Below are 26,428 nucleotides of genomic sequence, written 5' to 3'. Positions count from 1 at the left end.
GACTTTCAGCTCTATTTTCAAGTGATTTTCTACTATTCTGAACTTGTGGCAATATAAGGCTGAAAATTAAGATACACTTTTGTTTGAAAATGAAATAGGAAACCTCAACAAAATGTTCTATTCATTTAGAGGTAGATTTAAAGAGCCCTATGTGCCAAATCAGGGAGATACATGCATCTCTCAGGCCGGCACATGGCGATCATATTTTAAGAAGTGTCCATGGATGTGCATATCTCCCGATACGTGCACAAAAGAAAATGTCCAAAAAAGGGGTGGAGCATGGGCGTGGTCTGGGTGGGGCATGGGCATTCTGGGAATTTAAATGGAAACCAGTGCATAAATATTTACGCACACAAGCTGCCAGGGTCCCCTACTGTGTAACATAACTTCTGCTATAGATGGCATGTAAATTATAAAACAAAAAAAACAAACTAATGTAGTCAGTGGGGTTTTAAGACTTGGGGCAAAGAGGGTAAAAGAGGTTAGTTAGCTAGGGGGTTAGGAAGTCTTAGCTTGTAACTGGGCAAAGTGGGAATGAACTAGTTTAACTGATATTTGCATCAGCACATGTGTATATTAAAATCCCCCCTCCGCGGTAGAAGTGACATATGTGTGCATCCATATAAAATGGCGTGCACATTTACAAGTGTCCAGCCAATTTTATAAGATGTGCGCATGTTATAAAATGGCCTTGTCCATGTCCATGAGCTGGCATACATGCATTCATGTACGTCCATGTAGCTGTTTTAAAGTTACCATACCTATTTTGAAACATGAGAAAAACAAACTTCATTTCATTTGTTTTTCATCTTAAAAAAAACAAAACCTCAAGCACTAGCAGCCAACCTCACAGAAAAAAAAATGTATTTATTTATTTATTTATTACAAGGATTTATTTCTCGCTGTCCTACCATAGTGCTCAGAGCGAGCTACTTGGTTATTAATAGTTTACAGCCATATGATAAAAGAGAAAATAAACAGAGTCATGGAGCAGGCAGCAGCAGGACTTAAGGGTAGAAGGATTGTGGAGTGCATATGGAGTACACTGAACTAAGGAACGGGATGAGGATGCAAGATAGCATAGTGCGAGTAAAGCAAAGAGATAGTGGCATGAAACAGAAGTGAGAAACAAGGCAGGATTTGTAGAATGGAGATGCAGAAGGGTGGTGCATAATTTACAGTGTAAGTAAGCATAGTACAAATTAATTATAGTATAGTGTGGCATAGGCTATACACAAGTGATTCCTAATAGTTATAGAATGCAAGGTTCCACATTAGGAGTCACCATTCAGGAAATGGATCTAGGCGTCATCGTTGATAATACGTTGAAATCTTCTGCTCAGTGTGCAACAGCAGCCAAGAAAGCAAATAGAATGCTAGGAATTATTAGAAAAGGAATGGAGAATAAAACATAGACTATCTTAATGTCTCTGTATCGCTCCATGGTACATCCTCATCTTGAGTATTGTGTGCAGTTCTGATCACTGAATCTCAAAAAGGATATAGCAGGGAAAGGCTAAAGAAGTTAGGACTCTTCAGCTTGGAGAAGAGATGACTGATAGGAGATATATGACTCCAGTCATTATAAACAAGACATATTCGATAATTCTTGACTTTTCCATTATTACTGTCCCTTTTACCTTGTTGACCCAACTGACAGACCCTGTTTAAAATGTTACGATTTATTGCAACAAGTTATTTTTTATCTGACTCAGTTACTGTTAAATGTTTTACTGTCAAATGTAATTGGTTGTTGTACATGTAAACCAGGGTGAAGGCATCTAGCCATACCTCGGTATAGAAAAACCTTTAAATAAATAAATAAATAAATAAATAAAATAATAGAGGTTTATAAATTGTACTCAACAGTTCAAAAAATCACTTAAAACTTATCTATTTCAGAAAGCATACTCTTTATCTCCTAATTCATAACATAAACATTCATTCATCTATTACAACAGCAGTATCTCTTTCAATTCATACAACACCCATAAGAATTCTTATGGGTGTTGTATGAATTGTTTAAAAGCCGCAGGTCTTGAATGTTTATTGTGTCATTATTTTAATTGTTAGTTTTAATTTGTTTTAATTTGTTAAGTTTACTTATTATGTATGTTTGGCTGTGAACCATTTTGATTAATTCCTCCGAATTGTAAAAGCGGTATATAAACATTTTTAAATAAATAAATAAATTAATTAATTAATTAATTAATTAATGGAATGGAACAAGTAAACGTTAAGATGGTAACTTTTAAACCGGCATGTGGGAGCACATGTGTGCATGTTTATTGGCTCATACCCAGGGATGCAGGCATTTTATAACATACTTGCATATATGTGCGCTTGTTATAAAATAGCCTTGCCACATGTACATGTGTGCTCAGTTTTAATTGGACGTGCGCATGTGCACGCAAATCCCACTTCTACCGCATAGTGGGGAAATTTTAAAAAGGGACACATGCCGAAGTCATTGATAGTTTTACGAGTTCATTCCCAGTTCATCCAGTTAAAAGATAGGACTTCCATACCTACCTAGTTTAATAGTCTCCCTTCCCCACCCCCTGTTAGCCATAACCCTTAAAACCCGCTGATCTGTCTAGTTTTTTTTGTTTGTTTGTTTTACTACTTACATGTCATCCATAGCAGAAGTAAAATTATGCAGCAAGGGACTCAGTGCACGCCAGTGCATTTGAGTTATGTACACATGACTTTCACGGTAAAATCCTGGAACGTTCATGCCCTGTCCAGACCACACACACGCCCCACCCCTTTTTGGAAACTTTTGATTTCTGCATGCAGCGGCATTCACACGCTTATCCCAGCAGCTTTTAAAATCCACTCCGCGCACGCCAGCCCAACATATTTGCACACCTCCTAACTGATGCACGCATCGTGCTTTTAAAATTCACCTGCAGTCGGTTGTTTACTCTTTCAAAAAGTACAAAGACCAGTGCACACAAAATGAAGTTACTAGGTGATACAATTAAAACTAATAAGAGAAAATATTTTTTTACTGAACACATAATTAAGTTCTGGAATTCATTGCCAGAGGATATGGAGAAAACTATTAGTGTAGCTCCATTTAAAAAAAGATTGGACAAGTTCCTGGAAGAAAAGTCCATAAACCATTATTAAGGTGGAGTTGCAGAAATCCACTTCTTATCCCTGGGATAAGCAGCTTGGACTCTGTCTCCACCTTGGGATCCTGACAGATACTTGTGACCTGGATTGGCCACTGTTAGAAACAGGATACTGGGCTTGATGGACCTTTCGTCTGACCCAGTATGGCAAGTCTTATGTTCTTATGCTCTCAAGTTATGCATAATAGACACTGGCCACAAAATAAGGCGACATAGCTATCAATAGACAATCACCAAATAGAGAGGGAAGATGTAATCAATTTAAATGTCCATAAAGTTCATCAGAAGTTTGTTTAGACTTTAATAGGCAGAGTCTGCAGTGTATCAGCATACAGCAAAAAGTTATAAGGAAGGGTGAATGGTCCCCTGACACAGGCCATGTTTTGTAATAACTGCATCAGGAGGGAACCCAAAACTTGCAAGTGCTCTGAGCTCAAATGTTAAGAAATCACAGTGTTAATTCAAGGTAAATAGACATAGAAAGTTCAGCTTGTCCCAGTCTAATGCCCGTTGCACTGTAGTTCATCAAGCCCAAAACTTTGAAACACCGTTACAAGCTGAAAACGCTAGCACGAATGAACGCTAATCTTTGCTCCTTGAAGGATAACTATTTCAGTTTGAAACACAGTCCTGTTTCGGGCTTGATAAACTACAGTACAGCGTGCATCAGATTCAGATCACAATTTTGAGATGTTGTTTCAAGCTTACAGGTACAAACAATTGAGATAAGTTTGCTACATTTGTTCTTATACAAAATAAATTGCAATTGAGACTGTGTATTTTATTTACAAGTGAAAAATGTAAAAAAATTTTTTCAGTTCTACACTTAGTAAATTGATAACAGAAACAGTGAGATTATTTTGACCAATGATTATATATAAGGCAGAGTCATGAAGTGGTAACATATATCCATGATGCCTATTATGAAGATCATTTTTTTTTATAACTCTTTATCGAAACAAGTCTTTTCTTTTTATGGCATACTGCATATATCAGAAAGAAGAAGTGGAGCACAGCCCTCTCAGAATCTCAATAACAAATCATTTACATACCATTCCAAGACATTGATATTTGAATGTAATCAGGGCCGGTGGAAGCACTAGGCGAACTAGGCCTGGGCCTAGGGCGCAGAGTATTAGGGGGCGCCACGAGCAGTGGTATCCTGAAGGGAGCCAATGCCCCCAGGGCAAGGGAGGCTCATGTGGCCGCCAGTGGACCTCATCCCACTGGCGGCTGAGCAGCAACACGCATATAGCAGGCAGATCGGCAGGGCCATGGTGGAGCTCACGTCACCATGGCCCGAAGAAAAAGATCGAGTTTAAATGTGCTGATGCTCCTCCTCCTTCCTGCCTGCGTGGCCCCGGAAGTAAACGTTGCCGGAGCCATGCGGGCAGGAAGGAGGAGGAGCATCAGTACATGCAGAAGAGGAGCAGCGCTTACGGGCCGCCGCGAATCCCAAGTCGCAGCAGCCCGAGAAGAGGAAGAGGCCCTGTAGCAGGGCCACTGCAGAGCCCATCCTGTGGCGACCGGCGAAGAGGAGGCCCAGAGATGAGAGAGAGGCTGAGGGTCTGTAGAGAGTGTGTGTGTGTGTGTGTGTATGAGATGAGTTGTCTCACTGTGTGAGAGTGAGTGTGAGAGTGAGAGTGAGAGACTCTGACTGTGTGTGGGAGTGAGGATCTGAATGTTTGCAGAGACAGCATGTGAGAGCCTCTGTGTGTGTGTGTGTGTGTGTGTGTGAGAGAGAGAGAGACAGTATGTGACAGTGAGAGCCTGTGCTTGAGCAAGACAGCATGTGGGAGTGTGAGAGTGAGCCTGTGTGTGTGAGACTCAGACAGCATGTGCCAGTGAGAGACTGTGTGTATGAATGATTGTATGAGAGAGAGCATGTGAGAGTGAGAGCCTGTGTGTGTGAGAGTGAGTTGAGAGACTGTGTATGGGAGTGAGGATCTGATTGTTTGCAGAGACAGCATGTGAGAGCCTCTGTGTGTGTGAGAGAGACAGCATGTGACAGTGAGAGCCTGTGCTTGAGCAAGGCAGCATGTGGGAGTGAGAGAGAGCCTGTGTGTTTGAGTCAGACAGCATGTGCCAGTGAGAGAATGTATGTATGAATGATTGTATGAGAGAGAGCATATGACAGTGAGAGCCTGTGTGTGTGTGTGAGAGAGAAATGCATGTGAGAATGAGAACCTGACTGTGTGTTTGAGGGAAGAAAATGGAGAGAAAAGAAATAGAAAAAAAGACAATATAAAAGGAATTGGCAAAAAAATAAGAAAGGGAAGGTGGGGAAAAAAAAGCCTGTGACCAACCGATTAGAAAACTAAGATCAGACAGCAAAGGTAAAAAAAAAAAAATTACTTTTTAGTGATTGGCACATGTAATCTTTGGTAATGTGCAAGAATAGCACTTTCTCTATGCGGATCTCACAATGTATGAGATCAGCATGGAGAAAGTGGAAGCCCACAGGGCCTGCACAGAGGAGGCAGCAGAATGGGCTTCAGTGTCAGTAGCAGCAATCGGCGCCTCCCCAATAGCCATGTGGCAGCAATGACATTGGCAGCAGAGGAATGAGAGAGGTTGCGAGGTTGCTGGTAAAAGAAAGAGAGGGGGTTCTGCCTTTAGTGTGTGCATGTGTATGAATGGGACTCTGCCTGGGGTGTATGTGTGTGAATGCATGGATGCCTGCCTGGGGGTCTGTGTGTGTGAGAATGAATGTGTGCATGCCTGGGGGATGGGGAGGGAGTGGTGTGAAAATGAATGGGAGCCTGCCTGGGGGTCAGTGTGTGTGTATGAGAATGACTGGGAGCTTGCCTGGGTGTGTGTGTTTGTGTGTATGTGAGGGAGCCAGTGAGTGTGAGAGCATGAGTGTGTATGAGAAAATCCAAGGGAGTAAGAGTTTGTGTGTGTGTGTGTGGGGGGGGGGGGGGGTGTGGAGGGAGAGAGAGTGTCTTAGAGCCTGTCAGTGTCAGTAAGAGCGAGAGGTTATGGTGGATATAAGAGCATGAATGTGTATGTATGTGACAGTGTATGCGTGAGAGAGAATGGACATGTGAATATGTGTGTGTGAGAGAGAGGATAACCTCCTAATCCTCGACAATATCAGGGTGACTGGAAATCAAGAGCTCCCACAGAAGGGGACAGCAGGGGCTTTTTAAAATTCTTATTTTAATTATTGAATGTTATTTGATATATGTGCTGTTTTGAAATATTTTATTAGTGTTTGGGAAATTGTAAAAAATGTATATGATTTAAATTAATAGAAATTCTATTTATCAGTAATTTTAAAATATTGCCAGGTTCTTGTGGCCTGGTTTTGGCCTCTGTTGGAAACAGGATGCTGGGCTTGATGGGCCCTTGATCTGGCCCAGCATGGCAATTTCTTATGTTCTTATGTTCTTATTCTTTTATTATGGTTTTACTATTATAACCGATGCTTTATGTTTCTTGATTTTATTTGTTTTATGAGGAATGGTGGTTCTATTTTCTATTGTTAATACACAGAGTCTGGCTTCATGGAGTTTCCATTTCAGTTTTTGTCTAATTTGTGCTCCTTCATTTTGTATTCTGTATTTGGTGAGAGTCTGTCTCTGCTCTGTGTGTGTGACCGTGATGAGAGATTCTGCTAGCATATAATGTCTGTATAGGGATCTATAGCAATCGGGTTTGTTTTGTTTCCTCAGTAGGTGGTGTATTAGTATTCTAGGACCCAGTGTAATATTTACCCTTGCTTTTTCACAGGTAGGGTTATTGTTGTTTGAGTCCTTGGTGTTATTACTGTTATATTACGATGGGATTGCAGTATAGATTTTGAGTGTCTTTTTTTGCGGGGTTTTGTGTTAGTTCACAATGTGCCTGGCAGTGGAAGTTGTTTGTGCTGCTGTTACTGTGAGGTGCCACCAGAATTTGAAAATATCTTTTACTATGATGAGCTGTAAGGGAAACATCCAAACTCCATTGTTTGGGGGAATTTGAGTGGATGCACAGAGTTAGAGAACTGGAGGTGCAGGATTTATATTGACATTCTGTCCCTTCCTATATACTCCAGACTTCACTCTCATAGCCATATAGAATTAGTTGAATGAGGCTATCAAATAATTTTATAGTAGTTTTACTAGAAGTGTGAAACTGGCCAGCTTTTTAAAATTACGCAGAAGACCCTTTGGACTTTTTTATTAACACTTTTTTTTTTAAACCAATTTTAAAGCCGGAGACCCTTGGTACGCCACTGGGTGCGAACTATATGGGGCCGCAAGTGGCGGCAAAGAGGAGTGGAGATTTGGCAGGCCGCGAGCAGTGCCCAACCTGCTCGCAACCCAGAAAACCACACAGCCGGTGGGCGTGATCGAAAATGATGTAGAAGTCGGGGCCGAGACCGGGGGGAGGGGGGTGCAAGGGAGAAGGCTCACCTAGGGCGCCTAATCCCCTTGCACCAGCCCTGAATGTAATGGGTTAGAAAGCAGAGGATACAGTATGACCATAATGCTGATGATACATCTCCTACACTTGTGTATACCTAAATGATTCCCCAACCAAATTAAATGAAAGCTTTTCCAAATCAGCCACATCATGCACTTGCACCCTCCAGTGGGCCATAGCAGGTTGAAATTTCCAAAAAGTTGCAATTGTAAAACAAGCTGCGAGTAATAATTGTCCAATGAATTTACAAACGTTTTGAGGAATAAGCGACCCCGTTCATCTAAACAAGTAAGCCTAACAGAGATGTAATATAAACTGGAATACTGAGAATGTCAGATATCTCCTGGATCACCTGTGACCAAAACTGCTCGACAGATGGGCAAAACCACCACATATGTATGTATTTACCCGTATGGCCACAGCCCTGCCAACAGTCAGAACTATCAGAATAAAACTTAAAATATTTATTTATTTATTTATTTATTTAAAAAGTATTTATATACCTTTTTTTTAAAAAGAAATTTTATCAAAAACGGTTCACAGATTTAAAACCAAAAATAGAATAATCAAAATAAAATGGAATTTTTAAACTTTACATAAAAATTAGTAATAACTAGACAGAATGCTAGTATATAAGGTTATTAAAATTATAAAAAGATTGGAACCATGGGCTTATTGTTTTGGGGGAAAAGGGGTAAGAGGGGGGGAAGGGGAACGGGAGGAGGAAGGGGAAATGGGAGAAATAGAGCGTAAAAATTATATGAGATAAAGGGAAGAAGGGAGAAGGGTATGATAATTGGAAACGTGTGAATGAGCAGGTATGTTGTAGTTATGTGTAGTATAAATGGGATTGTAATGGGTGTAACTAAGTTTAAGAGGGTAAGTTCGGTATTGATGATTAAGTTTAATTAGAAGACGTGTTGAATGCAAGTTGAAAAAGATATGTTTTGAGAGATTTTTTGAAATGTGCAGGGTTGGATATCGAGCAATGGTTTGGTAAAGTGTTCCAAAGTGTTGGACCGGCTATTGAAAAGGCTCTTTTTCTAGGGAGGTCTAATCTGGCTTGTTTAGGAGAAGGGATATCTAGTAAATTTTGGTTAAGTGATCTTAAGTGTCGCGTCGGTTTGTATATGCGCAGTAGTGAACGAAGCCAGGTGGAAGTATGATTATGGTTATGAATTAAACTATGGATAATATATAGGTGTACAATATGTCCTGAGAAACAACTTAACCACGAGTTCTGTATGTCGGGCACAAATAGTAATGTGATGAGCCACTAGCCAGAAACCTTTCCAAGCTTGTGTGCCCAGATTCAGACCCAAATCAGAATTCCACTGTGCAATCAAATTGAGGGTTGTAAAGGAATCATATTTGTCCCTCATAGGACTCTTATGAAGGTCATTTTAACAGCATCTCAGAAATAGCATTATGTTAATAGAGGAAAGGAGAACTGGTACATTCGTAGTACTTTTGTTCTACTTGACCTCATCACATATTATATGGAAGATAGCGGTGTTACTTGTTTAAGTATCCTGAAAACTTGACAGGCTAAGTGTTCCCCTTTAAGAAGGTTGAGAACCCTTGCCCTAGTCGCTCCTGCCTCAACCACTGTCATTTTCAAATACAGCTCCAGAAAGGAAGGAAAGGCTGCCCAATTTTGACCCCACAGATGAGGTAAGATGCTGGAAGGATCCAGGAGAATTTGGAGGAGGGGAGGGAGTGTGCAGGGGTGGAGGGGATAAGTATCTGCAGTCATTTCATTTGTTCTGTTTGCTCTGCATACATAATATTTTTATAAAATTATACGTACTCGCCTAGAGCCCAGCTTTCAAAAGTGCATCCAAGGCATCAAATGCACATATAAGTGGACCCAGAGATTTATGATGGTATTTTATAAACTGCATGGCAGGAACCTCACAATTTATAAAGTACTGTATATTTCTGCCCCAAGAGTATGTGCATATGTTTTGGTATGCATGCAATTGGTAATGCGGGAAAACAACTACTTTCTCTACTTATTTTATAAAAAATATACTTGTAAGAATGGCAACGATGTGGGGTAGATTTTCAAAAAGCGCGCCTTAGCGTACTTTTGTTGGCGCATCAGGCGCCAACAAAAGTACGCTGGATTTTAGTAGATACGCGCGTAGCCACGTGTATCCGCTAAAATCCTGGATCGGCGAGCGCAAGGCTGCCGATTTCGTGAAGCCGGCGCGCGCCGAGCCACGCAGCCTTCCGCCGTTCCCTCCGAGGCCGCTCCGAAATCGGAGCGGCCTCGGAGGGAACTTGCTTTCGCCCTCCCCTCACCTTCCCCTCCCTTCCTCTATCTAACCCACCCCCCTGGCCCTATCTAGACCCCCCCTTACCTTTGTCGGGGGATTTACGCCTCCCGGAGGGAGAAGTAAATCCCCGCGTGCCAGCGGGCCTCTATTGCGCCATGATGGGACCTGGGGGCGGTTCCGGAGGGCACGGCCATGCCCCCGGACCGCCCCGGCCTGAAACCACACCCCCGGGCCCCCCCCCAAACACCGCGTCCCGCCCCGAAAATGCTGCGCCGATCGGCCCCGCCTCGACACGCCCCCCTCGAAAAACCTCGGGACTTACGCATGTCCCAGGGCTCTGCGGGCGCCGGTAGGCCTATGTAAAATAGGCGCACCGGCGCACAAGGCCCTGCTCGCGTAAATCCGGGCGGATTTACGCGAGCAGGGCTCTTAAAATCCGCCCCTGTGCGAATAATAACCCATTAAAAATGTGGTGGCAGGTATTACATAAAGAGGGGCAGATTCTAAAACCTGCGCGCGGGCACAGATTTGTTCACGCAACTCAATTTTATAACATGTGCCCGATTTTATAACATGCGAGCGCAACCCTTTGAAAATCTACCCCTAAACGTTTTTCCATTAGACATAGAGGGGTAGATTTTCAAAGGGTTGTGCGCGTAAGATACGCTGGGTTGCGCGAACAAATCTGCGCCCGTGCGCAGGTTTTAAAATCTGCCCCAGAATGGGGAAAAGCCTTAGTAAACCAGGCCCTCAGTCTGGAAGGAAAGAGTCAGGTGCAATTGCTTCACCATATTCTCATCTTTTGTATTGATGGATATTGATCATAGTAAAGATTTTAATCTTGCTTTCTAGAGTTATATAATCTCTTTGCATCTGATTGCAACTCTCACAAAAATTTATAGAGTATTTCCCTTCTGAGTCTGCTCCCTGGCAAGGAAAACAATGGATTTGAGATCCCATCTCATCTGTAGATACAAAGACCTCATTGTTGCCATTATTAGCGGTCAAGTTGTCGAAGTTGTCAAATGATGAAGGCCTGAAGTTACAATTTCAAAACCGACTTTATCTGTTTTCTGGATGAAGACAACAAAGAATATCCCAAACTCAACAAACTTGCAGTCATAATCTTATTGCCATTTTACTCTACCTATCGTTGCAAATGTGGGTTTTCTGCAATGACAGCAACTAAATCAAAGTGTTGAAATAAAGTAAACATTGGAGAGATGCACTGGGTATCTTTGTCTAATATTTATTCAATTTTGGATATACAAATTACAAGCCAAAGTTCCTACTGGACTAAATGATGATCTGGATTGGATGTCCTTGATTTGGTTTGGTGTTTTTGTGTGGTATCGTTACTACATATCAACTAAATTCTGATTGGTGTTTTTTTGCAGCTGGTGTATATATCATGAGTCATTCAAGTGAGCTTTCGTGCAGCTTTTCGATACTTAGACGATGAGCAGCATTTCAACAATCGCCCCTGACAAAGATCTTTTGAAACACGGTCAGTGTCGGGACAGTGGTGTGACAAGCTGTTGCATCCATAGTGTGCTTAGTTAATTTAGCACCTGCAAGGTCATCATCATAAGTTAATTACATCTATGATATGAAAAGAGATGCTATCTTTGAAGCACTAGTTTACTTGTTTTTTAACAGCATTATTGGCTGCATATCTCTAGCCAAATTTTTTAAACTGTGGAGCATTTGTTTTATAAATCATATTTTGATTTTTATTGCATATTCTATACAAAAATAAATGAGAAGAAATGGATCTAAAGAGTGGTAGGAAGGAGCCAAATGATTATAACAAAGCACCAGTATGTTTGTAATTATAGCTTTAAGCACGATGATCATATATTATAGTTCCTTCTATCTTTCCATCAATTTATTACAAGTTCACCATTTGGCTACACTATCATAAGTGAACTTTTCTTTTTGATTAACATGTATTCATAAAATTTAAAATTTGATGTTGACACAACAGGCACAAAAATCTCATTAGGAGATTGCCCTTACTATTCATCAAGCTCATCAATCTCATGGGTCACCTACTCCACCTAATTTTCAAAAGGTAACTAGCTGGTTCCCAGTATAAAAAAGGTTGAGAACTACTGCAATAGAGCATTCTCTATTTTGCTATGAATGTTAATGAGCTCCAAGCTCATTAGCATCCATACTGAAATTAGATGAGAAAGTTTTTGCACATTGCCGCAACCAAGATCTTTGGGCAATTCATGTTTATGAATCATTATTGATTGTTGTAGAGCAACTATTAAGAACTGGATGACTTTGAAAAAGAAATAAAAAAATTGATTGCTTGTGTTTATTAACAAAGGGGCTGGAGAAAGACCATAGATAAATGGTAAGGGTACATTTGGTTGAGAGATATATTCCACCTCATCTACTGAAGAGAGGGTTTGCAGGGAATTAGCAAAACTGAAACTTGACAAGGTAATGGGACCTGAAGGAATATATTCTATGATATTAAAGGAGTTCAGAGTGGTTCTGGTAGCAATACTAAAAGTTCTATTCAATCACTCTTTGGAAACTGGAATAATTCTAGAAAACTAGAGCTGGGTAAACATTCTCTAGCATCATAAGTACGAATTGGATAGAAACTAGTAACCATAGACCAGTTAATCTGACTTCAGAAGTGGGTAAATTAAGAGACACTACTAAAGTAAAGGAGAATGGAATATCTTGAATATACTGGGTTACAAGATTCAAAACATCATGGTTTTCCTTGATGAAGATCAAGTCTGAACAGATTTAATCAGTTTTTTGACTGTGTGATGAAATAATTAAAATAGGGGTGGGTACTGGATGTGCATGAAGGCCCTTGATATTAGACCAAACAGTATACTCATAAATAAAACCAAGCAGCCTGAGATTGGCTCCTATGAGCTTGATTGCTAGCTAGCTAGTGGTATTTTCCATGGGTTAGTTCTATTTTGCACATAATTTTGCTATGAATGTTAATGAGCTCCAAGCTCATTAGAATTCTTACGGAAATTGGATGTGAAAGTTCTTGCACATTGCCACAACCAAGATATTTGTGCATTTCCAGCTATGGCAATGCACAAAGGGTGGCCCAGGTTCTTCAGGGATCCCCTTGTTAAAGGATCTATTTGGCCTATGAAGCTTCTCCCCTAGGGATGTGAATCGTGTCCTCGATCGTCTTAACGATCGATTTCGGCTGGGAGGGGGAGGGAATCGTATTGTTGCCGTTTGGGGGGGTAAAATATCGTGAAAAATCGTTAAAAATCGTTAAAAATCGAAAAATCGAAAAACCGGCACATTAAAACCCCCTAAAACCTACCCCCGACCCTTTAAATTAAATCCCCCACCCTCCCGAACCCCCCCCCAAATAACTTAAATAACCTGTGGGTCCAGCGGCGGTCCGGAACGGCAGCGGTCCGGAACGGGCTCCTGCTCTGAATCTTGTCGTCTTCAGCCGGCGCCATTTTCCAAAATGGCGCCGAAAAATGGCGGCGGCCATAGACGAAAAAGATTGGACGGCAGGAGGTCCTTCTGGACCCCCGCTGGACTTTTGGCAAGTCTCGTGGGGGTCAGGAGGCCCCCCACAAGCTGGCCAAAAGTTCCTGGAGGTCCAGCGGGGGTCAGGGAGCGATTTCCCGCCGTGAATCGTTTTCGTACGGAAAATGGCGCCGGCAGGAGATCGACTGCAGGAGGTCGTTCAGCGAGGCGCCGGAACCCTCGCTGAACGACCTCCTGCAGTCGATCTCCTGCCGGCGCCATTTTCCGTACGAAAACGATTTGCGGCGGGAAATCGCTCCCTGACCCCCGCTGGACCTCCAGGAACTTTTGGCCAGCTTGTGGGGGGCCTCCTGACCCCCACGAGACTTGCCAAAAGTCCAGCGGGGGTCCGGAAGGACCTCCTGCCATCCAATCTTTTTCGTCTATGGCCGCCGCCATTTTTCGGCGCCATTTTGGAAAATGGCGCCGGCTGAAGACGACAAGATTCAGAGCAGGAGCCCGTTCCGGACCGCTGCCGTTCCGGACCGCCGCTGGACCCGCAGGTTATTTAAGTTATTTGGGGGGGGTTCGGGAGGGTGGGGGATTTAATTTAAAGGGTCGGGGGTGGGTTTTAGGGGGTTTTAGTGTGCCGGCTCACGATTCTAACGATTTATAACGATAAATCGTTAGAATCTGTATTGTATTGTGTTCCATAACGGTTTAAGACGATATTAAAATTATCGGACGATAATTTTAATCGTCCTAAAACGATTCACATCCCTATTCTCCCCTGCCCCAACATTTGTGTAAAAATTCCTGCTGATCCTAATGGATTCCAACCACCATGCAGCCCCCCCGACTCTCCTAGCTGTAAGTGTAGAAAAAATGTTATGTTGAAAACTCAACCCCTTAACTCCTATCCTTTATCACCCCCAAAAAGTAAAAATTTAAATTTGGGGCCCCAAGTCTTACTGTCCCCTATTGCACTTAATGCTTATTTCCTTGAAGGAGTCATCTTAGGAACAAAGAATTGATCTCCACCTGTTTCTGCCACACCAGTACCATTTTCCAAAATGGCACCAATTGACCCCAGGTACTCCTTTACCTGCCCCCACATGAAGAGGAAAGGAGTGCCTGAGATTTACCGGTGCCTTTGTGTAAAATGGCACAGGTAGAGCAGGAGCAAAGAGGGATTGTCCCTGCTCCCAGAAGATGACTCTTTCAATGGGGTAAATTGGGTGTATGGGGGCATGAGGAAAAGGGAGATGGTGGGTCCCCAAATTTAAACTTTACAAGGCTGATATTTAGAAGCCATTTAGGTGGACATCTGAAACGTTATCCATCTAAATGGCAAAGCGGCAATATTTAAAGCTGTATGTGGCTAGAATTTAGCCACATAATTTGGGGGCTGTCTGGGGACAGGTGGGAGGTGTTTTGGGGCAGGCCAGAGTTAGCCACATAAGTTATGTGGCTAATTCCAATATTCAGAGTTAGCCAATTAACCTATCTGGCCACGTATATTCAACGGCGTGGCTGACTATATGGCTAACTTAACTAGCTACTCTGCAGCTGAATATGGACCCCACAATGTTTTGAGAAAAAGGGTGGGGTTCCCCTTTAACAATGGGAGACAGTGCTTCTGAAGCACCGCTCCCTGAGAGAGAGAGAGAGAGAGAGAGAGAGAGAGAGAGAGAGAGAGAGAGAGAAAGAGAGAGAGAGACTTACTATAGTGCCTATGCCCTAGACAGGTATTTTAATCCCTATGGGAGGGCCACCTACTAACTCGGGGTGGGGATTAGGTATGAGCGTCGGGGGTTGGGGGCCACTTTCGCATTCCACATGAGACGTACGGAAAGAACAGTGGTCTCTAGTGAAGATTTGCTGGCCGTCGGAGTGAGGAAACTCACTCCAAGAGAAGATTTGGGCAACGTTCTCTCCACCTAGCTTGCTGGACACTCTACCTGGGCAACAACAAGCTAGGTGGAGAGAACGTTGCCCAAATCTTCTCTTGGAGTGAGTTTCCTCACTCCGACGGCCAGCAAATCTTCACTAGAGACCACTGTTCTTTCCGTAGGTCTCATGTGGAATGCGAAAGTGGCCCCCAACCCCCGACGCTCATACCTAATCCCCACCCTGAGTTAGTAGGTGGCCCTCCCATAGGGATTAAAATACCTGTCTAGGGCATAGGCACTATAGTAAGGTTCTCTCTCTCTCTCTCTCTCTCTCTCTCTCTCTCTCTCTCTCTCTCTCTCTCTCTCTCTCTCTCTCTCTCTCTCTCACCCTTTACTAGTCCATACCGTTCACCACACATGATAAACTGGTTCCCGCTTTACATATGCTCTGCCCCCTGATTACTAATTTGCATTGCTGTTAACGTGAATTTATCGCATGCGGTAAACTGCTTGGAAAATGAGGCCCTATACCTCTTGAGATGTAAGTTTGTTTGTTTTTTTCAAAAATGGGCTTGCAAAGCCTTTTTTGCAAACTCTGTTTCACAAAATACCATATTAATGAGCTGCTTTGCATGATTTTGCAGCAGATCATTAATGTGGCATTTAAACAAACATTTGCACATAGTGGACAAGTGGAAGTTTACTACTGCAAAGCTCACTTTTGCAAAAATTTTTTAAAAAAAGGGTTTTTCTTGCAAAAAATCACACAAACACCTAGATTTTAACATTCTCACATATTTGTTGGTCTTTTATCCTATATTTTGTGCAAAAAAACTTTTGAAAAAAATGTTTGCAGTTTAGGATTTTGGCTTCTAAGATGTAATCTGGGCTAGAAACTAGTTGAGTGATAGGTAACAGAAGGTAGTTTTAAATGGAGATTACAACTAAAAAAGGAGGGTAAGCAGTAGAGTGCCCTAGAAATCTCTTCTGGATTCAGTTCTGTTCAATATTTTTATATAAGATATTTTAAAGAGATTAGAAGAAAGAGTTTATCTTTTTTCATATGATCATGATACAACGATCTGCAACATTGGGTAATGAGGAGCAGGACAAGGCTGAAGCGAAGACAAAGATACAAGGTCTTACACTCTATTGGACCTGCATGCCTAACAGAGGACGAGGGCAGATGGAGTCCTTAGAAAACAGAAGACTTTGGACGAAATCTCAGGCGAGGACCCTGTAGAAGAATCAGGCGAGGACACTATAGACGAAGACTCAGGCGATGACACTGTAGACGAAGACTAAAGCGAGGACACTATAGACAAAGACTCAGGCGAGGACACTGTAGACGAAGACTGAAGCGAGGACACTGTAGACGAAGACTCAGGCAAGGACACTGTAGACGAAGGCAAGGATCAAGGCGCTGTAGACGAAGGCAAGAATCAAGGTACTGTAGACAAAGGCAAGGATCAAAGCGCTGGGTCGAGACTGCAATGCAGCACGCCCTACATAGTCCACCCATGGGACTGATCGCAGACCACGCTGGTGTGGAGCAGGTTTGAACAGAGTTTTGACATGGATGGATGTGAATTGCAATAGGCTCCGAAGACCGGGACAAGATTCAAGCACAGGATTCACGATTCTCAAGGATTAAAACTTAGGACTGAAGCAGAAGTCTTGCAGAGGGTTGCACTGCAGAGATGAAGATGGCCTTTGTACTGTGAGGCGCCCTACACAGCCCGCCCGTGGGATGGTCGCGGACCACGACAACGGCACGCCAGGAAAGTGGACATCAAGGAACCGAGGCATGGAGGCAGTAGCAAAGGCAAAGGCATCAGGAAGGACATCGGACATCAGGAGGTAAAAGCGAAGGACATCAGGAATATGAAGACATCCGGAGACACGGATGAAGAACAACAGCACCTGAAGACATTTGGAGACATGGACGAAGGACATCAGGAACATGAAGATAACTGGAGACCTGAACAAAGGATATCAGGAACATGAAGACAAAGCCGTCAAAGCAGGAGAAGACCAAGGAGGACCTGGACCGGTCATAAGACACAGACAACTGTGGAACCCGATCCGAAGACCAGGAGTGACTGAAGAGGAACCCTTATAAATGGCTGAAGCAGGAAGTTGTCATCAGGTGGGGCCCGGGGCATATCTGGCTGCGGGCCCTTTAAATATAATGAAGAAGCGTGTGCCGGCACCTAGAAGCAAGCAGGAACAGAACAGCATCAGGGACAGCGGCGTCTACCTGCACGCAGATGCGAAGGAGCAGGCAGGCTTCGGGGTGGCCTCCAGGCCGCAGGATGATGTCGGAGCTGCAGCAGGCTTTCCCCTGCCATTCAGGAGACTGGCTCGTGGCTCCCTGCTGTGAGAGGAGCTGGCTGGTGCGGCCTCTAAGCTGCATGAAGATGGCTTTTGTCTTCGGCATAGGACGCGAAGAAAGGCGAGGTCTGCGGCTTCCCCGCTGCAAGGCAGGGGATCTCGGCAGCGGGTCCTGCCGCTGAAAAGGGAGTCGGCAGCATGGGATAGTGGCGTCCCAGGATCGCGAAGATGAAGGCAAAGCCCGGCAGCACGGCGGTCTAGGTCGCAAGCACTTCGGCGGCTTCCCAGTTGCATCAGAGATGAGAGGCCTGCTTGCGGAGAGTAGCTCCGCAGGCAGGAATCGTAACAGTACCCCCTCCTTAAATACCCCCTCCTCAATCCATGTATCAACAGCTTAGAGGAGACAAGGTATCAGTCCATACTGACAGGGGATGAGCAAGGGTCCAAGAACAAATGTTGGAAGATTCTTGGCAAGGAACTGTAGTGATGGTCATCCTATAGCTGAAGACATGACGAAGAATATTGAAGATCCAGGCAAGACTTAAACAAGACACTGAAGACATAAAACAAGCAAGGCACGAGATTGCAGGGCAGGAGGCTTGCATCTCACGCTCTAGTGACCAAGGAAGCAGAGTTCAAAGGCAAAACGTCTAGGATGAACAGAAGGCATAGACGAGTAGTAACTTGTAGTGAAGACCAGTTCTTGGCTCACAGTGATAACATGGAAAAGACGAAGCAGAGTTCAAGCTGGATTCTATAGCTGTAACGATGGGACTCATGAGAGTAAGTGGACAACATACTAGCTGTATTTTGGATAGCAGTGGGGTCAAGAGGACTCAAATGGAAGTCGGATGCACATAGCTCAGATGATGAAGGGTTGCTCCTGGAGGCAACATTTATCTAAAGAAGATGGTGAATTCAATACCAAGGGAAGACTCTCAGCAAATGTCGTGACCAGGAGGTCCACAGGATCTTCACCATTGGAAGCCCAAGATCCCCCCGGGAGGAGCTCTTGAAGATCCAAGCCGCTTGGACTTAGAAGCGGGCACCTGGGGACAAGTATACAATGAGAATTCCAAGGACATGAGTTGAGCAGAAAGTCAGAACCTGGAGATCCATATGATCTTCACCATTGGAAGCCCGAGATCCCCCCGGGAGGAGCCCTTGAGGACCCGAGCCACTTGGATTTAGGTGGGGTCTGCGGAAGGCGGAAGTCCGAAACTGAGCAGGCAGCAGAGACTAAGAAGCTCAGGATAGTATGTCTAGAAGAGAAAAGTCTTTATGGTTGGATACAAGGATGTTACATGTTGAGAAATCCATGAATGCTTCAAGCACTCACAACGTGGTGAAGTCACTCTCAGACTTGAAGGTCAGTAGGTGTCGATATAGTACTTTTACAAGGAACTGTTAGTTGAAGGATGATTGCCCTGATGACTGTGAAGATGAAGTTCCCTTAGGACAGGGTCTGGAAGCCTCTACAACGGATGGAGCTTCAAGAGACAGGCTCGAAGACAGCGGAGAATTTCATAGATATGCAGTGAATCTCCACAGATGGAGAGTCGAATGCAGGCAATGGTGGACGTTCTTGTAGAAGTGAGTCACTGGTGGAAGGCACTGGGGTGGAAGAATAATCAGTGACTTCGTTGAGCTGTATGGTAAGCTTCCTGGGGTGATGGACTGAAGGTAACCGCATGGGTTCCTCTGGAGCCAAGGAAGTAAGGTTGACTCACCCTGTGGTAGAGATGTGAATCATGTCCTCGATCGTCTTAACGATCGATTTCGGCTGGGAGGGGGAGGGAATCGTATTGTTGCCGTTTGGGGGGGTAAAATATCGTGAAAAATCGTGAAAAAATCGTAAAAAATCGAAAAAAAAACGTAAAATCGCAAAACCGGCACATTAAAACCCCCTAAAACCCACCCCCGACCCTTTAAATTAAATCCCCCACCCTCCCGAACCCCCCCCCCAAATGACTTAAATAACCTGCGGGTCCAGCGGCAGTCCGGAACGGCAGCGGTCCGGAACGGGCTCCTGCTACTGAATCTTGTTGTCTTCAGCCGGCGCCATTTTCCAAAATGGCGCCGAAAAATGGCGGCGGCCATAGACGAACACGATTGGACGGCAGGAGGTCCTTCCGGACCCCCGCTGGACTTTTGGCAAGTCTTGTGGGGGTCAGGAGGCCCCCCCAAGCTGGCCAAAAGTTCCTGGAGGTCCAGCGGGGGTCAGGGAGCGATTTCCCGCCGCGAATCGTTTTCGTACGGAAAATGGCGCCGGCAGGAGATCGACTGCAGGAGGTCAGTTCAGCGAGGGTTCCGGCGCCTCGCTGAACGACCTCCTGCAGTCGATCTCCTGCCGGCGCCATTTTCCGTACGAAAACGATTCGCGGCGGGAAATCGCTCCCTGACCCCCGCTGGACCTCCAGGAACTTTTGGCCAGCTTGGGGGGGGCCTCCTGACCCCCACAAGACTTGCCAAAAGTCCAGCGGGGGTCCGGAAGGACCTCCTGCCGTCCAATCTTTTTCGTCTATGGCCGCCGCCATTTTCGGCGCCATTTTGGAAAATGGCGCCGGCTGAAGACGACAAGATTCAGAGCAGGAGCCCGTTCCGGACCGCTGCCGTTCCGGACCGCCGCTGGACCCGCAGGTTATTTAAGTTATTTGGGGGGGGGGGGGTTCGGGAGGGTGGGGGATTTAATTTAAAGGGTCGGGGGTGGGTTTTAGGGGGTTTTAGTGTGCCGGCTCACGATTCTAACGATTTATAACGATAAATCGTTAGAATCTCTATTGTATTGTGTTCCATAACGGTTTAAGACGATATTAAAATTATCGGACGATAATTTTAATCGTCCTAAAACGATTCACATCCCTACCCTGTGGTGTCAAGGAAGACAAGGTCTCTTCAGGAAGATCAGCAGCATGGTAGTGCAGATATAGTAGTGTACTGGAAGCTGGTAATGAAATCCTTAACTTGGCAGCGAGGCTAAACGGCAGAGTGGATGACTGGATCAAACTGTGTTTTCAAGGTGATTCGCAGGGAGGTGACATCTGTGAAGAGCCAACAAGTGGTCCATAACTGGAGTCTCACTTGCGGATATAAAGAGAGACTTCTAGTTGAAGATGGTTCCTCTGGCAAGCACTAGGACAATGCAAGAAGGAGCGGAGTCAGAAGCGAGGAAACGAGGATGTGTCTAGGGTGAAGGCGCCTCCTGCTGGTCGTAAAAACACTAGGCATGAACTGTAGAGAAAGCTTCAGGCTGAGAAGACTCCAGAGTCAGCACTAGGCCAGTACAAGTATGGGATGAATGGACAGAGATGAAGTGAAGACAGGTCACGGGTGCAGGCACCTCTTGCTGGTCGGAAAAGCCAAGACCTGGAGTGGTGTAGGATATACTTTGAAGACACGTACTCCCTGAAACTTGAAGATTCTTGATGTTGAGGCTGCTGGTTGCTGGATGTGGAACCTGGGTGCAGGCACCTCCTGCAGGTCATATGAAACCCAGGGAGCTGGACCACATCGAAGTGAGAAGAACGGAGATGAACACTGGAACCGTGGCAGGCATCTCCTGCCAGTCGAGGAAGTTCCAGGACTAGTGAAACCAGAGATGGTCTGGTTGCAGACGCCTCCTGCAGGTCGTGGGAACCAGACAGCAGTAGCGGCGAGACATCAACAACAACAAAAAAATTAACTAAAGCAAGCATTAAATGTCAAGAAGCTAGGAGCAAAAATTCTAGGCAAAAATCAAGTTGAAGGAAGTCTGGAAACTTGAAGAAAAAATTTCTAGGCAAAATTCAAGACCAGAAAATCCAAAGAAAACTGGAGCCTGTCGGGTACAGCTCACCGAGCTCATGGCCTTCGGATCCTGTTACGAGCGCGTCCTCCGGCAGCTGTTACAAACTGAAGGCTTGGAGACCTTTGGCTATGTTATGAGCGTGGAGGCATGGTCATTTCTAAAGCAGGTGATGTGAGCCCTTGGGCCATGGCATGACTCAGGGAGGAGCACCAAGACATATCGCGGGAGGTGAGCTAGTGCGAGCATGGGTAATGAGGAACAGGACAAGGCTGAAGCAAAGACAAGGATACAAGGTCTGACCCTTTACCGGACCTGCATGCCCCAGGATGACCAACAATGCAATGTTGATTTATGAACAGTCCTCCGACCGTTCCAAGCCCGTTCAGACCTGTCGCTGGGTAGGGCAAGAGGCGGCAGGCTGGACAGAGGATGAGGGCAGATGGAGTCCTTAGAACATAGAAGACTTTGGACGAAGACTCAGGCGGGGACACTGTAGACGAAGACTGAAGCGAGGACACTATAGACAAAGACTCAGTCAAGGACACTGTAGGTGAAGGCTCAGGCGAGGACACTGTAGACGAAGGCAAGCATCAAGGTATTGTAGACAAAGGCAAGGATCAAAGTGCTGGGTCGAGACTGCGATGCAGTGTGCCCTACACAGTCCACCCGCAAGACTGGTCACGGACCACGCTGGGCTCAAAGCAGACTCTAGGAGAGATAGTGGAAGCTGATACCAGAACATGACGAAGATACTGAAGAGGCCTGCACCGGGGTGCACCCTACACAGTCCACCCACGGGACTGGTCGCGGACCATGCTGGTGCAGAACAGGTTCGAACAGAGTCTTGACATGGACGGACGTGAAATGCAATAGGCTCTGAAGACTGGGACAAGATTCAAGCACAGGATTCATGATTCTCAAGGATTAAAACTTAGGACTGAAGCAGAAGTTTTCTGGAGAGTTTCACTGCAGAGATGAAGATGGCCTTTGTTCCGTGAGGCACCCTACACAGCCCTCCCATGGGCTGGTTGCGGACCATGACAACGGCACACCAGGAAAGTGGACATCAATGAACTGAGGCATGGAGGCAGTGGCAAAGGCAAAGGCATCAGGAAGGACATCGGATATCAGGAGGTACAAGCAAAGGACATCAGGAACACGAAGACATCTGGAGACATGGACGAAGAACAGGCACCTGAAGAATCTGAAGGCACAAACGAAGGACATCAGAAACATGAAGATAACTAAAGACCTGGACGAAGGACATCAGGAACATGAAGATGAAGCCATCAAAGCAGGAGAAGACCACGGAGGACCTGGACTGGTCAGAAGACACAGCAACTGTGGAACCCGATCCAAAGGCTAGGAGTGACTGAAGAGGAACTCTTATAAATGGCTGAAGCAGGAAGTTGTCATCAGGTGGGGCCCGGGGCATATCCGGCTGTGGGCCCTTTAAATACAATGAAGGGGCGCGCGCCGGCGCCTAGAAGCAAGCAGGAACAGGAACAGCACCAGGGTCAGCGGGTCTGCCTGTACGCAGATGCGAAGGAGCAGGCAGGCTTCGGGGTGGCCTCTAGGCCGCAGGATGATGTCGGAGCAGCAGCGGGTTTTCCCCTGCCGCTCAGGAGACTGGCTCATGGCTCCCTGCCGTAAGAGAAGCTGGCTGGTGCTGCCTACAGGCCACATGAAGATGGCGTCAGTGGTGGCACAGGCCACGAAAAAAGGCCATGGGAGGGCTGGGTGGTCACATCTGATGATCCCAAAATCCCAAAACGATTTGACACAACACATTGGCTAAAGCTACATGCCAGAGTGAATAGGGAAAGGTATTGCCAGTAGGAAGAAAGGAAGGGGGTGATCTTTATGGTGAGGCCTCATCTGGAGTACAGTGTCTAATTCTTGAGGCTATATTTATTCAAGGATAGAGAAAATAGAAGCAGTCCAAAGAATGGCTACCATAATGGTTTACACTTTGGCCCGTAAGCTCTATGAAATAAGACTTATGGGCCTAAATGTGTATCCCTTGAGGACTGGAGAAAGCACAAGGCTATGATGGAGATATTTAAATCTCTCAATGATATTAATAATGCAGGCATTTTTATGTGGAATGTGAAAAGTGTAGAAAAAGGGGTTCCACAGGGGATAGAAAGAGGAACAGCATTAGGAAATATTTCTTCAGAGTAAGGGTGATTGATAAATGGAAAGGTCTCCTGAGAAAGTGGTGAAAGCAAACATAGAATCAGTATTCAAGAAAATATGGGATATGGACAGAAGATCCTTAATTGCAAGGAACAGAAAGTAAAGCCAGGGCCAGACAGGCTCTCTGCAGTCTTGTAGAATGAAGAGAAAGTAAACAGACTAGATGGGCCTTATAGTCTTTATATGCCATCATATGTTTTTCCCTTTTGTTTGCATGAACCTAGCAATTCAGGATATAAATATATACAGTAGTCTCAATGGGGCAATATTCAGCCACTGAATGGCTCAGCTAGTTAGCCGGATAAAAATATCCAGCTAACTAGCAGGGTATATTCAGTGATGCGGTTGCACTGCTGAATATACCCTGCTATTTTAAAGTTAGCCGGTTATGTATAACAGGCTAACTTTAGGGCCGTGCTATGGCCCGACCAAAATTAGCCAGATAAGTTAACCGGCTAACTCCAAATATTGGAGTTAGCCAATTAACTTATTCGGCTAACTCTTCTACTCTCCAGAAAGCCTCCTGCCCATCCCCAGAATTCCCCGACTTCTCTGGCTAAATTCTAGCTGGGTAACTAAAACTGAATATACCCAGGTAAGCCATTCAGATGGATAACTTTTCAGTTATCCATCTAAATGGCTTTTGAATATCGACCTCCAAATGTATGAAAGAAGGCAAACAATACCAAATTTTCACTAAATAAGTTGTGAAGCAAGAAATTTGATCCTTGCAAATTACGTTTTGGCATCATTCTGCTTGGGTGATAACTAGAACTCTGCTGATAAGGGGAAGCTCATTCATTCTTCTTTTCTAATTAGTACAGTTGCTGCAGATTGAGCAGGGTTTCCAAGAAGGATAATATGCAATGCCCCAACACAAATATAAAGAAATTCTTTGAAGGGATTGATATTCTTGAAATTCAAGATGGTTCATTTTCTGGCCAGGTGAAAGCAGTTTCTTGGCAAAATGAGTACCGTAGTTTAATTTCAGGCAAACTGGAAGCTGATTTACCTTGAAGGGAGCACTTTACTACTGCTGGAAGCATCCATTTTGTTCTATTAGAAGCACAAAGTCCTTCCCAGTGTGGGAAATAGGAAGCATTATTAGCAGCTCTGCTACTTGTACAAAATAAATTATACCTGGATGAATAATAAATTGTCTTGAATTCTGGTATAGCATCCTCTTTCATTAGCAGCAAATTCTTTAGCACACATTTGCAATGAAAAACACCATACTCTGCAGTTCTGAAATGGGCTTCTGAATTCAACATCCTGTTTTAAAAGCTCAGTGCCTGATTCAAAGAGAATTATGGAGCCATGCACAGTATTTAAAAAAAATGTGAACTCTGACTCAACTCGTTAACCAATAGGGATGTGAATCGTTTTTTGACGATTTAAAATATCGTCCGATATATTTTAAATCGTCAAAAATCGTTAGAGCCGCGATACAATAACAATTCCCCCGATTTATCGTCAAAAAATCATAAATCGGGGGAAGGGGGAGGGGAAGGGGGAGGGCGGGAAAACCGGCACACTAAAACAACCCTAAAACCCACCCCGACCCTTTAAAATAAATCCCCCACCCTCCCGAACCCCCCCAAAATGCCTTAAATTACCTGGGGTCCAGGGGAAGGGTCCCGGTGTGATCTTTTACTCTCGGACCTCGGACCTCCGTGCGTTGTAGAAACAAAATGGCGCCGGCACTACCTTTGACCTGTCATATGACAGGCCGGCGCCATTTTGTTTTTTTGTCCCCCGACGTCAGGAGCGTAGGAGATCGCTCCCGGACCCCCGCTGGACCCCCAGGGACTTTTGGCCAGCTTGGGGGGGGCTCCTGACCCCCACAAGACTTGCCAAAAGTCCAGCGGGGGTCCGGAATGACCTCCTGCAGTCGAATCGTTTTTCCATACGGAAAAACAATTTGCGGTAGGAGATCGCTCCCGGACCCCCGCTGGACCCCCAGGAACTTTTGGCCAGCTTGGGGGGGGCCTCCTGACCCCCACAAGACTTGCCAAAAGTCCAGCGGGGGTCCGGAACGACCTCCTGCAGTCGAATCGTGTTGCCGAATGGCCAGCGCCATTTTCCGTACGGAAAAACGATTCGACTGCAGGAGGTCGTTCTGGACCCCCGCTGGACTTTTGGCAAGTCTTGTGGGGGTCAGGAGGCCCCCCCAAGCTGGCCAAAAGTCCCTGGGGGTCCAGCGGGGGTCTGGGAGCGATCTCCTACGCTCCTGACGTCGGGGGACAAAAAAACAAAATGGCGCTGGCGCTACCTTTGACCTGTCATATGACAGGTCAAAGATAGCGCCGGCAGCGCAAAGGTAGCACCGGCGCCATTTTGAATATTGGCAAATCGGCCCGAGTGCAGAAGGTGGCTCCCGAACCCCCGCTGGATTTTGGCAAGTCTTGTGGGGGTCAGGAGGCCCCCCCAAGCTGGCCAAAAGTCCCTGGGGTTCCAGGGGGGTCCGGGAGTGATCTCCTGCACTTGTGACGTCAGGTCACAGGAACCAAAATGGCGCCGGCGCTACCTTTGCCTTGTCATATGGTAAGGGCAAAGGGCCACCGGCGCCATTTCTCTTAATGCAGCCATGGCCCGGGAGTGGGAGATCGCGCCGGGACCCCCCCCACTGGACCCCAGGTAGTTTAAAACATTTTGGAGGGGTTCGGGAGGGTGGAGGATTTATTTTAAAGGGTCAGGGTGGGTTTTAGGGTTGTTTTGGTGTGCCGGTTTTCCCGCCCTCCCCCCTCCCACGATTTACGATTTTTGACGATAAATCAGAGGAATTGTTATTGTATCGCGGCTCTAACGATTTTTGACGATTTAAAATATATCTGACGATTGTTTTAAATCGTCAAAAAACGATTCACATCCCTAGTTGTTACCGCCTGTGGGGAGGAGCCT

The 26,428-nt window shown here is 45.2% G+C and overlaps 1 protein-coding gene across 1 annotated transcript in view; it reads right to left on the bottom strand.

The window, feature by feature from the left end:
- PTCHD4 (patched domain containing 4) overlaps nt 1-26,428 on the bottom strand; it is a 208,640-nt gene that overhangs the window by 1,890 nt on the left and 180,322 nt on the right.

The sequence above is a fragment of the Rhinatrema bivittatum genome, chromosome 3, assembly GCF_901001135.1.
Source record: "Rhinatrema bivittatum chromosome 3, aRhiBiv1.1, whole genome shotgun sequence".
Lineage (NCBI taxonomy): Eukaryota > Metazoa > Chordata > Amphibia > Gymnophiona > Rhinatrematidae > Rhinatrema > Rhinatrema bivittatum.
This window is presented reverse-complemented; position numbering and strand designations above follow the sequence as displayed.